The sequence below is a fragment of the Polyodon spathula genome, chromosome 7 (genome assembly GCF_017654505.1).
Source record: "Polyodon spathula isolate WHYD16114869_AA chromosome 7, ASM1765450v1, whole genome shotgun sequence".
Lineage (NCBI taxonomy): Eukaryota > Metazoa > Chordata > Actinopteri > Acipenseriformes > Polyodontidae > Polyodon > Polyodon spathula.
Window position 1 is genome coordinate 53756995 of NC_054540.1, and position 13438 is coordinate 53770432.

The following is a 13438-nucleotide window of genomic DNA, read 5'->3' on the forward strand; positions in this document are numbered from 1 at the left end:
CCGACAACAGAGACATCATAGGCAATTTGATTCTGAATCCATTTTCAAGAAGAACTTTCTCAGAAAAAAATTGGAAGGCACTGTAACACTGGATCACCTTTTGGACAAACCTGGATTGATGTTCAAATGGATGAGCAGAAGCATAGGGATACAATACATCACAATGAGCAAGTAAGAAAAAATCATGAGGTTCTTAAACGCTTGATTGAATCTGTTGTTTAACTTGGCAAGCTTGGCAGCAGTTCCTCAAATAGTGGTAATTATGTTGAATTACTTTCACTGATTTCTGACTATGACAGCATGTTAAGCAGCCACTTGTCAATAGCAGCAGTATTCTCGGAACGACCTAACCTCTTTGGTGTCTCAAGTTCTGCTAGATGCAATAAAAGCAGAAGTACATGAAGCCAAGTTCATAGCTGTAATGGTAGATGAAACAACCGATGTTGGAAACTCAGCTCAGCTGTCGTGTGTTTTCAGGTACGTGACTGACAGTGGCCTGAAAGAATGGTTTCTTTTAAACACTTGTAACATTTAAATGTTAAATTATTTTAATATTATTAATTTTTACAAAAATGTTTCTGGTTTAAGGGTACCGAATATAAATAAAAAAAATCTAAGATAAAATAATCATATAATGAGGAGAGATCTGATATTCTATCGTTGGAAAAATTTTTTTACTGATTAACTATTAGATTAACAAACTGAATTACCATTTAATTAACCAATCAAGCGTCAGCTCTTATTAACTAATATATATATATATATATATATATATATATATATATATATATATATATATATATATATATATATATATATATATAGCTCAAAGAGCCAGCTGCCCAACGTTTCGATATGTTGTACATATCTTTCTCAAGGGAGCATGTGTTTGAATCAAAACATTGGAGGTATTTATAGGTGTTTGACAGCATGACAACTACTTGTTATTGTTTATATTCAAATCCATGATTTATTCTTACATGATGTAATGGTGTTCTATATGTGACATCACTTTTACTTATATCTTTAAATCTATATTAATTCTAATTAACATTATTTTATATAAACTTATATTTATATTATCATGCAATGCTGGCTCTGAAGATCAGCTTTGATATGGTCTCCCCAGCGCATCAGCATGCACAACTTTTGAATTAATTTTGGTTATTTAATTATTTTTAACCTTTATATATTTATTGGAATTAATTAGTTCATTCTTTTCTGTTGAATCCCACTGGCATAATTGTGTTCAGTCTATTTATCCATTTACTTTCTTTTATTCTTCTATATGTCGCATTGTCTAATTTTAGCTGATCTAATACTACACACTTTACGTCATTTATGTCATGTCCTTGACTGATGAAGTGCTGTACTATTGGTTCATTCATTTTTTTATTTCTAATTAATGAAAGGTGGTTCTGAATTCTTTTATATAAAGTTGTTCCAGTCTCCAACATATTTTATTTAATCACATTTTTCACAGGCTATTCCATAAACAACATTGCTATTTTTACAGTAGATATTAGTTTTTAGTGGATATGTGGTGTTCTTATGTTTAATTATATTTTTACTTTTGTCCATGTATTTACAAACTTTACATGTACTAGTGCAAGTATTTGTAGAACTATTCTGTCAATTATTATTTTATGTTGAATATCACCTAAATTAGCTTCTCTTTTGAATGCTACAACTGGGGCCTTAAGAAATACTTGTTTCAATTTTTCTGAATTATGTAGAATCTGCAAGTGTTTCCAAACTGTCTTAGAAACATTGGGCAAAAATTTAGAGTACGTCATTACTAATAGGACTCTTGACATTTTTATATTTTTATAATCTAGTAGATCATCTCTTTTCAGTTTATCCACTTTTCTTAACTGTCTCTATAATTCTTTCTTTGTATCCTCTTTTTGTAAGATTTGTTTTTAATACATGTCTTTGTTTTACATAGTCTCTTTCTTTAGAGCATATTCTTCGTATTCTTATTCTTAGACCCTTTGGGATTGCCCTTTTAATGTGTACTGGATGTGCAGAGGACATTTGTAAATACTGGTGCATGTCAGTAGGTTTATAAAAGAGGACAGTCTCAATTTAACCTTCTTCTAGTTTTACTATGGTATCTAAAAATTCTAATTCTTTTCTTGTCCATCGAAGGTCCACCTTAATATTATTGTGTATTTCATTTGCCATTTTATTTAACTGGAAAAGAGATTCTTCTCCATGTGTCCAAACCCCAAAAATATCATCTACAAACCGAATGTATTCTAAAGGTTCTCTTCCTGATTTTCTAAGTAATTTTTCTTCCCATTTCCCCATGTATGTACTGGCAAAATGCATTCCTAATTTAGATCCATCGTTTTGTTGGTAATTTTGACCAACAAATGTAAAAACTGTTTTCTAAAATATGTTGATCATGTTCAGCACCTCTGCTGTTGGCATTGATTTATCTAGTCTATTATCTAGTGCTTTTTGTCAAGCTTCTAAAGTTTCTTTACGAGGGACACTTGGATACAAGGATTTTACATCCATGCAAAATAAAATTATATTCTCTGGAAGGTTGTGCTTTAGTGATTCAAGTCTTTTTAAAAATTGTGTTGTATCCTTACCATTTCTTAACGGAATTATTTTAATTTCAAGCCCAAATGTCAACCTCTGAGCACAGAGCTAATTTGGACAGCAACACTTCTATCCACTACATGTCTCTCTCTCTGCCTCTGCCAAGTCACCCAAAAGCATGCTATAGGAAGGGCTCACTGCTTCTATCCACTGCTGGGCAGATATATCACACAGCAGAGGCGAGTCAAGGCAGACAGGCAAGCTTCCTGTTCAGAATATTTTAACTGAGAGATTGTCTGCTCTTGCAGCCGGCATTGTTGCCAAGTAGGACGTCCTGCATGAAAGAATCAGTTCAACCTCTTGGATAACTTAGACAAATCTGTTTCCATTGATATTATCTGATGTACTGTAATGACCGACGTTTTCTGTTGAGTGGCAGAAAAAACGTTGCTCCTTAGGAAGTCTGCAGCTCTCCTAAGGTTGCTCCTTAGGTGAGCAGCGTACTACTGATTTATAATGTCCTTGGGCTGATGGCAGTCAACTGCTTCCTCCACTCTGAATCAAACAAGCAGTCCTCAAGGGAGGCTTGTTTTTCTTACTTTTAAGATCAGGACCATTTGATGGATGTATGGTTAAAAGAAGGTGACCTAAGGTTCCTTTCCGGACTCAGTTAAAGCTGTCACTTGTAGATCAGCACAGTACACCACTTCAACTGTTGAAGGTTAATTAGGTTTTGGTTTTCCTACGCATGGCTAAGAGCTTGAGAAGTACAGTACAAGGCAAAGTGCCGGTATGTTTACATTACAAGTAATAGATCAAGGAAACCAATATGATGGCCTAATCCAGGTTTGAAATTTCAGGGGAAAAAAAAACACTCTTCATAATCAAGGGCAGGGAAGAAAAAACTCTTATTATTTATTCAAAGTGAAGCATCAGAAGAGGCAATTCTCCACTGACCTGCTGCCCCTTTTTTCTGCCCCTGGCTGATCCCAGTTCTGAACACAGATAACTGGCTTTCTCTCCGGCTCATTAGAGATGCAGTCAGTCACCAGCAATTGCAGGATTCAGGTAAGGATGTGTAAAGTGCTTTGATTCGTGTCATTCCAGATCCGTCCCTGTGATGGCCTACGATGTGACAACATAAGCAGGGCACAAACAAAAGCCGCCTCACTCAACACAGACCAGGGACAGGGCTGTGAAAACCAACACTTGCTCAATTTATATTTATAGCAAAACTGCAGTAAGGTAAGCTGGGTCAACTGAGAGCCTCCTACTGCATTTGCCACTCCCTAATGGACAGACAATGGTATTCATCCTGTCTCACAGTCCACGGTTTGTGAATCTGATGTCAGCACAAAGCAGAGACAGAAATGTCAACTCTCCATATTTAAATATGTCTATATGTACAGTAAACTATATTTGTTGTTGTGAAGAAAAAACAAAAATATTTCCCTGTGTCACTGCATATTACATTCACTCACTGTGTTACTTCATAGGACACATCTATTTTTTGACAGAAATGCCAATATCCACAAAACAACAAAGGAAGTTTTAATCAGGTCAGCTTGTACAGAAGACTGCCCAGGGATATTAACTCAAGGTATTGTATGGTTTGCTGTGATCATGGAGTTCCTATCTCCTTTTTGATTATTAAATATTTAAAACTCCCTGGAACTTTTTGGACAAAGAGCATAGCTGTGCCATTTCCATTGGATGATTTCCAAAGCAGTTAATAAATTCATGGCTAACACATCTATACTCACCCTGCCAGAAATAATTTGCATTACGGTGACATTGTCCTGTATATCATAAAATCTGTTGTCAAAGCTCCCACTCTTGGCATAGCCCCTTGCAAAATGTGTCTCAAAGTCATTTTAGACTCCTCTGTTTTGATCTGGGGCATTAACAAGACCACACTCGGTATATCAAAACCAAAAAAAGATTTAAAAAAGAAAAAAAAAACCTTGGGGGTGACTGTCATTACCTTTTTATTGACTACAAAACATCCACAAACACAATGATAAGCCCCAAAACTACAGAAAACACCTGTCTGGGACTGCTGTTCTGAGACTATAGCGATGACAACTGAATCAATTAGTATGGCTCCTGTACTAGCAGATATAGTCCCCAATTGGAGTAAGGTGCATATCCTTGCCTAGGATTTCTTTGCAAGTTTTCCCAACATAATTTAATTTTGAAGACTTTCTTTCAACTGGAGTTATGCCAGTGCGTGTACACAGAAGATAACTTCCTCCAGCATTGCTGACATTATGACAGAGCCGACAGTTACACACCAAGTCTGGTCAGTACAAAACAGGAATACATTTTCACCTTCCCAGAAACAGCCAGGAGCCAATTTGAAATGAGTGAAAGAGAAGGAGAGTGTGTGTGTGGGGGGGGGGGAATGAAAATGGAAATTTGTCATACATCTTAATTAGTTTCTCATTTTTTTATATTCTTTATCATCATCCATAAGTTCAGGAACTATAATTCTATAAAGTAGAAATATATATTAGCGTCAGTTGAGTTCTGCTTTCAATAAAGTAACTGAAGTGCAAAAATGTATCATGTTAATACAGATGTAATTATTCGATTGCACATAAACAGGAGGTACATTGTTATATGTATCTTAATGTTACATTCGCAATAGCTAGCAAATGATGGTGGATTGCAAAAATGCTCAGAATTATCAATATAAATGCATGCATAAATTGCAAACTTCAGTTCTTATATGAAATGATCAGTAAGATTTAGAACTGGCAAATTTAGCTCTAGATTCTGTACTGTCTTAAAAGGCTGTAAAAGTTTAAATGGCATAGAAGAAGAAGAAGAAAAAAAACAACTAAACAGCATAGCATTTTACCAAATACTTCTAACATGTTTTAGGAGGATCTTGTTTTGATGATCACATTGCATGGGGAAATGATTGTAAAAATAGAAATACATCCAGAAGTAAAACATAAAATGATAACTATAAATATTTAATAAAGTCTATTTTTTTAAAAGGTGTATGGGAGTTTAAACTGTGAAGATTTTCATAAAAAGGTGTAAATGTTTAAGCAAAGACTGCAGATTTCCTGCCTTTGAATGTATGTGTATTCAGAACAACCTCAGTAAAGGGCAATCTGGTGACCAATCTGAAGAATATCCATACTGGCCAATGATATTTCTAGTGTAAATCACCTGTATGTAAAGACCCCTTTTAAGAAGAGCTGAACTGGGAAGTGGGTTGACTGCATATAAAATAAAGCTAGTGACTTAATCAAAGCTTTATCGCCACACAAAAGTTCTTCATAGGACCTCTCTTGCCATGTGGATCTGAATTATCTTTTTGGCTGCTCTTGAGTTGTTAGAGGAAGATGGTGTGTGGGTGAGAGTTAACAACACAGACACCAATTGAAACAGGAACTGAGACTCTTGGTATCTCAATTCCCTTAACAAAGCCACCCAAGAGAATGCACTGAAGGATAGTATGTGTAAATTACAGAAAAAAACTGTTTTTTTTTCTTATTCTTTCCTGCACTAAAAAGAATGTAGTTATTTTGTCTAACTTATTTTGCCACTAGCTATGAGTTGGTTTGTTCGAATGGGAAATTGCCATTTTGTGCCAGTTCTGTATTACGCTGAACCACCTCAGAAATAAATTAGATAATGGATATATTCACAGCCGCATTAATAACCCAAGTTAAAAATTACTTTTTTCTTCTTTCTCTTTATGACTAAAAACTATTTTGCCCACGGCTATGCCTTGCACTGAATAGATTTATGGAAATATTTTTGTCATATTTTCCTTTTTCCCTGACTATCAAGACAAATAGGTTCTGCATTTCTGACCAAACAGAATAGGCATACACGCATTTGCCCTAACTGTCAATGCCTACATTAGGATAGTTCTAAAAGCCCATTGCAGGCAACCGATCTGGGAACTGCAGGGAAGAATCCAGAGAGAAGTGGTTTCAACACAAGGCCGCCTGTGAGGCAGCAAAGGCATTGAAAGAATATGTAATACTCTCTGCAGTGACCAGCATATCGGAACTTTGGGGCAGTCCGGAAGCCTCAACAAGGTGGAATTTCTGCATGAAACCAGCATAAAAATGAGCACTAGGGTTGCACACCTGCACTTTATTCACCTCATGAAACAGTGAGGTTGACAAAGATTTACCCTAAAAAATATCAAACACTGTTTTTTTATGCACTCCAAATAGCCAAGAGGGCTGAAACAGTAATGAATAATGATTAGGAACACATACAGTACAACAGGATGACAAACAGATGTACATCGTATGCAGAGGGTATTAAATACTCCTTTCATTCTGGGCCCTGGAAATGTATTCAGTGTCATCAATCACGTTGAACTTAGTAATGCTATTAGTAAAGCCAAATGGTTAGGGTGAAATGGGTTTGCTGGGGGTTGTGAGTCCACTGACACAGCAGTCAGGGATTGTAATTAGAAGGCAGACTGTCCGACTAATTACAAATCCATTTCACCCCTTGTTCTAGAGACACACTCAGCATTAAAACTGAACGCTCTATTGCACCGAACAAACATACCGGTCACATTATTTTACTTTGTTTTGTTGTGAATTATTGCAAAATTTAGAGCAATTCCTTCAGAATAGATGCCCAACCTGTTCGTTAGGCTTTCCACACTGGCTACTCTCGAAACTGGCCCCAACCAGGCTTTGTTACCAATTAATATCTTCTGTATTTGTTGCATTCAACAAGACATTAAGATGTTATGTTGAACTCCTGATCTTTCTCAGTGTTACCTTTCCCAGGGGAAATTCTCAATCTTTAATGATCATTTCAGAATGTTAAGCAGCTGTGTAGTGAAAGGAGAGCGCGTACGCGGGCCCATATTTCCTCGGAAAGACAGCTCAGCGAAGGACACAGAGTAGGGTTCATGGTGGGAGCAAAGAGAATCACTGTCTGCACTTCAGTCAACTGGACCCAATTCTGGAGAGACACTTCTGTCTGCCAGTTAAAGAAAACGTAACCAAGACTAGCCTGACTATGAGACCCTGCTTTAAAACTGGGGTCTGCATCAAAGCAAAAGATCTCAAGGAAAGATCTATAAGAACATAACAACACAGCAAGAAAAGGCCTTTCAGCCCATTGAGGCTTGTCCCTTGTTAGCAGATTAGGGTCAGAAGCTCACACTAGTCTTGGGCATTGGCTTTTAGAGTTATCCTAATGTAGGCATAGGTCTCATCTAAGGCTGTACTTTATTAATAACAGTTGTTAATGGTGCTATAGGGGAGGAACAGTATAATTATCCATGGTCTGATTTCTCAAACTGAGGGTACTTCTGAAACCCAGGACTTTGGGAAAGACTTGTGTAAGTTTATAACCCTTTAGTGGTATCCAATGCAATGGGGCAAAACCGGTTTGTTTTTTGTTCATAGTGTTTTAGATGTTACAACTTCACCTGGTAAATTATTAAATGCATCTATTCTTTACTTGGACTCAATATTGTAAGTGGAAATTAACTAGAACACATCTCCTCAACACCACTGATTCTCCTGTCATACCTACAGTACCGGTAATGCATATGAAGTACTGTACACAAAGTTTAGAATAGCTTTTAAGTTGCCATTGTTCTTATTAAGCTTATTTGAAAAATAAAATGGAACAGGAAAGAAAAACAGTAGTTTTAATTAAGATTTTTTAATTGACAAGAAAAAAAAAAGACAGTGTTTATTCAGCACATAATAAAATGTGTTTACAGCCGCAATGGGCTAACAGCAAGCACATTCAGTTTGTTTAATTGTTATCATTAATAGACTTGTTTGCTGTTATTATTAAAACCGCTAATTAATGGCATAAAAATAATGCAGCACCCCAATGCTTTTATTCATTATTAAAAACGGAGAGGGAGCCTCAGTGAGTTACGTCTCTTGTCACTTGTGTTGGTATTTATAGAGACACTGCCTGGCTGTCAAACTCAGTGCAAGGCAGCGCATCAACTCTGTAATATTAATCATGGGGATTTCAACATGAGTAGGATGATATAATGTGGCTCAATGTTGCAAACAGAGGAATGTTGCAAACAAATGAATAGGATAGTAAGTAATCCGGTTTTAATATCTTTAGAGGCGAAAAAGTAGTAGACATATTTTCTGCATATCCACAACAGGGTAAAATAATTTATATATTGTTATATATACCTCTTTTCAAATGCTAAATATACAGAGAATGCATTTATGTATCAGTTACAGTATCATATGTATCTACTCTTCATGGTTAATTCATATTCTGTGGCACCTAGATTTTTATTTTTCCTTACTGATGCTTAATAATGTTAAGATGATAGCATTCCTTCACTGACTTCCCAAGTCCCACCCGATAATGCAATATTTACATTTTATTGTGTTATTTTACCTTATTAATATTAGCATTAGGATTGGATTTAAAGACTAGGAAAGCAATCATGTTTTATGTGCAAGATGCATAAGCAGGCATAATAAAAAATTACTTTAGGAATGTGATATGAGTAAAGCCGAGGGGTATACTGCACCTTGAAGAAAAAAAAGCACTTAACATCTTATCTACGAGGGGAAATGGCATTCACATATGAAGTAACGTGATGAGCCACACACAAAGCAAGCAAACTGCTGGTCCACGGGAGAGCCACACTGGCTATGGACCGAACTAACGTGCACGTATCTGCACAAAGCCAGGGTGACAGCTGTGTTAGGAAAAGCTTTATTTCAATATCAACAGCACTGTCCCCATGATGGCTCCTCTCCTCAGGTCTGTCTGAAACCCTGTGAGGGAAAAATAATCCCTCATTTCACAAGGATTCCCTCTTCGGTAATGTAAGTGCCTTGAAGATCTGGCACACCACAGTCTCTATACCTCGTGTGCAAACCAATCCGATACTGCTGGGTTAGAGGGTGGTGAGTTTAATCTCCGTTTGGCTCTTGACTGAGCCCAGAAATATAAAAAAGGGGCCAGGTTTTGTGCACGGTATTGGTATAGTACAGGTACTTGTATGGGACTGCTGTAGAAGACAAATCTCACTTCTTATTAGTTAGCTCTCATCGGAGAAGGATGTGCCATTTATTTGAGCGGATTGCAATCATGTGAGCCCAGAGCAGGCTAACTAAGTAACACTGAAACACCTTGCTCGATTTTTATAATTTATAGTTCCTAAAGCCCAAGACCTAATCATTGGTGCTGTGGCAGAACTGCTATGGCCAGCAGAATGAACTCAGCTCTGGGATTCCCTGTCAGATTGAGACCTAGACTGCTGTATTATGTCCCTGTGGAACAAAACTCTCTTTGAGACTGCCAGGTAAATGCATCTTGTGCATCCAGTTGATGCCAGCATGTTACTTCAGCGACAAGAACCACGTTGTACTGTCTAGAAAAACTACCCACTATTGCAATTGCTGAAATAATTTTGACTGGGGATACATTTTCTTCTGCACACTGTTTCTGTCCCTTAGGGACAAATGAAAAGTATACACCTGGCTGAAAAAAATCTAAAAACTGCTTTAGGACATCAACCATGACCAATATAAAACATAATTAATAGCATTTAAGATATTCATCATCTAGCACAGGCGAATTCTGGATTTAGGTCTCTTGCTTTTTGTTTTTTTCAAGATAACGAGGTTAAGCAGGGAGAAAAGTTCGCTCAAGTAAGTAATCAGACGAGACACAAACTAGGCTTTCCTTTCGCAAATCAGCCACGTCTGATTGCTCTTTTCAATCAGAGATCTTAATACCAAAGAGCCGGCCCTTTTGAAATCTGCTTGTGATTATTTAATGTGTGATTATCCCTCTTTCACTGCTGGTAAATGATGCAACAAACAAGAAGCTCCTGCTTAGATACAGCAGCAGCAGCAAAACAGCAAGATGTCTTTGTAGATTTCTTTGTCTGTGGGCTGCTTTGTGGAACCGCTGAAAAATACCTAATGGCGAATCATCAAAATTCCTCAATCTGGGTTGCCAGGTGGTGACGTCAATGACCATATAAAAAAAGCAGAGTCTACAATCACACAAGTTATATAAGGTGGCAACTTAGCACTGGTTGGATATTAGTAGATGCCCATACACAATCTGACACAAATAGTCTGTTTCTGTAATTTAGAAAGTTAATACATTTTCACCTGCTCTATTTTTTTCATATAAACCATGATCACTGTCTTATTTTCAAGAAAATGACAAGTGCAGTGCATTGCATGTAGCCCCAGGTCAGTGCAAAGAGTTTTTTTCAAGGAAGAAGCAGCTCAAGCAATCCCACATGGCCTCTTACCAATTTACCTCACAGGAAACCGAAAGTGTGAAAGATCTGAAGGAATTATAAAATTATTAATCAGCAAGCAGCTGTTAAACGTTGTTGTAAAAGCCTCCTTTATCTGGTATCAAGCTGTAACCTGGCTTCCAGGCTTTTCCTTATATTGCCACATATTTTGTGCAAGTGTTTTAAGTGTTTTTTTTTTTTTTTAACAGCCTTGATTATATCAACCCCATGGAGGCTGATAGATTTGACATGCATTTTTCTTTTCTTATAAGACGTTTAGAAAACTGACAAACACAACAGAATAAAACATGAGCTTCTTATAAGGCGCATACTGGGGAGAGTGTGGGGGTACGCAGGGCTTCTCGACCAATTATCTTCTGCTGTCTCTGGCTGCTATTCCTATTTGGAGTAGCCACTATCCTTGTGGGCCACTGTCTCTATTTGCTGCTGGACTTCATTTCCAAATCGAGCCTTAGCGGTCACAATCTAAAATCACCTGATAGACAGATGCATCATTCTAAGGTTGTTTTTCTGCACAGAGGTTTTATTTTAAGATAAATGAATTGTCATGTTAATGTATATTTAACCCATGGCCTAAGGCTTTGGACAACATTGTGATTACTTTCCATTCACTGCATGGATTGTTAAAGTTTACACAGCTTAGTCATTCAGTTAAAGGCCTCTGTTGACTAACGTGGACCCCTGTTTTGTGAACTCGCCTGTAGCAAGTGAAGTTAATATTGCTGATAGCTATTGATGCAGATACTGTACAGTATTAATAGACAGCAGCTGATGAGCAACTAGCATGAACACACCAGTTGACAACTGCTTTAGATTTTGAGATGGCTCCATGACAGGATTTAGGATTAATAATTTATCAGTTAATTAGGAATTAATACATGATTTTTAATTTGATTTGAAGTCATTTTTAACACAGCAGAATGGAGACATCATTAGAGGAGAACTAGGCCAGGGCACTGGGGTGTCTGATGTTCTGTAAAACGGTAAGACAAGATGTCTGTTTTAAACATCATAAACAGCACCTCGATGCTATAGAAAACACATTTAGGTTAGCACATATTCCCATAGTTTACTATCTACTGAATTCAACAGCTTACACCTAGGAGCAAATCATGATAATTCTACACTTGGGATTTAGGCTGTCTCATCACAATGTAATTAAACAAACTGCATTCCTAAATACGGGTACACACACATTGCTCCCCAAAGCACCATTATACCTCTTCCTTTGTCCATTAAAATCATACAGGACATTATCTCCGAGAATACTTTTTAAGCTGAAGCAAGTGCAAGATGTATACAAAATGCCGGGATTAACATTGGATTCCTGGTCATTAACAAGTTTTATTCCATAGGATGCAACAGTTTTAATTAAAGTTCCCTAACCCTGGTTGGTCTAATCCCCTGAGCAAACCTATAAAACACTAGAGGATTTAAATCAAACTGTAAAAATCCTCAAAGCTGCAAGTTTAAGTGCTAGCCACAGGAGAAAACCAATAAAGGATTTATCAAACGTGTCTTGTAAACCAGGGAGGATTCCAGACGAAGGAATACAAAATAAAAAAGCAAAAGGCAAAAATCTCAAGGTCAGTGTGTACAACAATGCTGGGCTGAGGGCTGGATTAAAAAGCACACCTCTGATCTACAGTCTTTATTTATATGAATATTGCAAAATCAACGACCAAAACACATTTTTTAGGAAACTAGCTGTAATTAAAAAATAAGATCCTAAACCCAGTCAGATGTCAAATATATCATAGGGTTTTAACACAGTTTTTAATAAGACGTAAGATTATTATTAATATTGATTATCTTAATATTAACACAGCGAGAAAAGAAAGAACAACAGTAGCACAGTATTGACTTGTCAGCTCACAGCTACTGTGATTTACACTCAACAGCTTTCTTTTCTTAGTGCTTGCCACTGATGGTGTTAATCAGCACTTACACCAAGTTAATTCCCCAAAAATAATAGCGTGCGGCAAAAGAAAGCTCACATATATATGGGCAGCTGGCTCTTTGAGCTAATATATATATATATATATATATATATATATATATATATATATATATATATATATATATATATATATATATATATTTTTTTTTTTTTTTTTAATGAATAAATTATTTGTCTCAACGAGTGGCTCAAGTAGAAAGGATTATACAAATGAGGATCCTACCAACGAGAGGAGGCCATTCGGCCCATGTTGCTCGTTTGGTTGTTAGTAGCTTATTGATCCCAGAATCTCATCAAACAGCTTCTAGAAGGCTCCCTGGGTGTCAGCTTCAACAACATTACTTGGGAGTTGATTCCAGACTCCCCCCCTTACTCTCTGTGTAAAAAGTACCTCATATTTTCCGTTCTGAATGCCCCTTTATCTAATCTCCATTTATGACCCCTGGTCCTTGTTTCATTTTTCAGGTCGAAAAAGTCCCCCGGGTCGACACTGTCAATATCAGATTGCTGCATAGTCTTCTTTGTTCAAGACTGAATAGATTCAATTCTTTTAGCCTGTCTGCAGCAGTGAAGGCTTTATTGTTCATGTCAGGCATGGGTTAGAAAAAAAAGAAAGATCAATTGCAGTAGAGGAACTTAAAGCTCCCGAAACA

The 13438-nt window shown here is 36.8% G+C and overlaps 1 protein-coding gene across 1 annotated transcript in view; it reads right to left on the minus strand.

The window, feature by feature from the left end:
• diaph2 (diaphanous-related formin 2) overlaps positions 1-13438 on the minus strand; it is a 448520-nt gene that overhangs the window by 121519 nt on the left and 313563 nt on the right. The window lies entirely within an intron of this gene.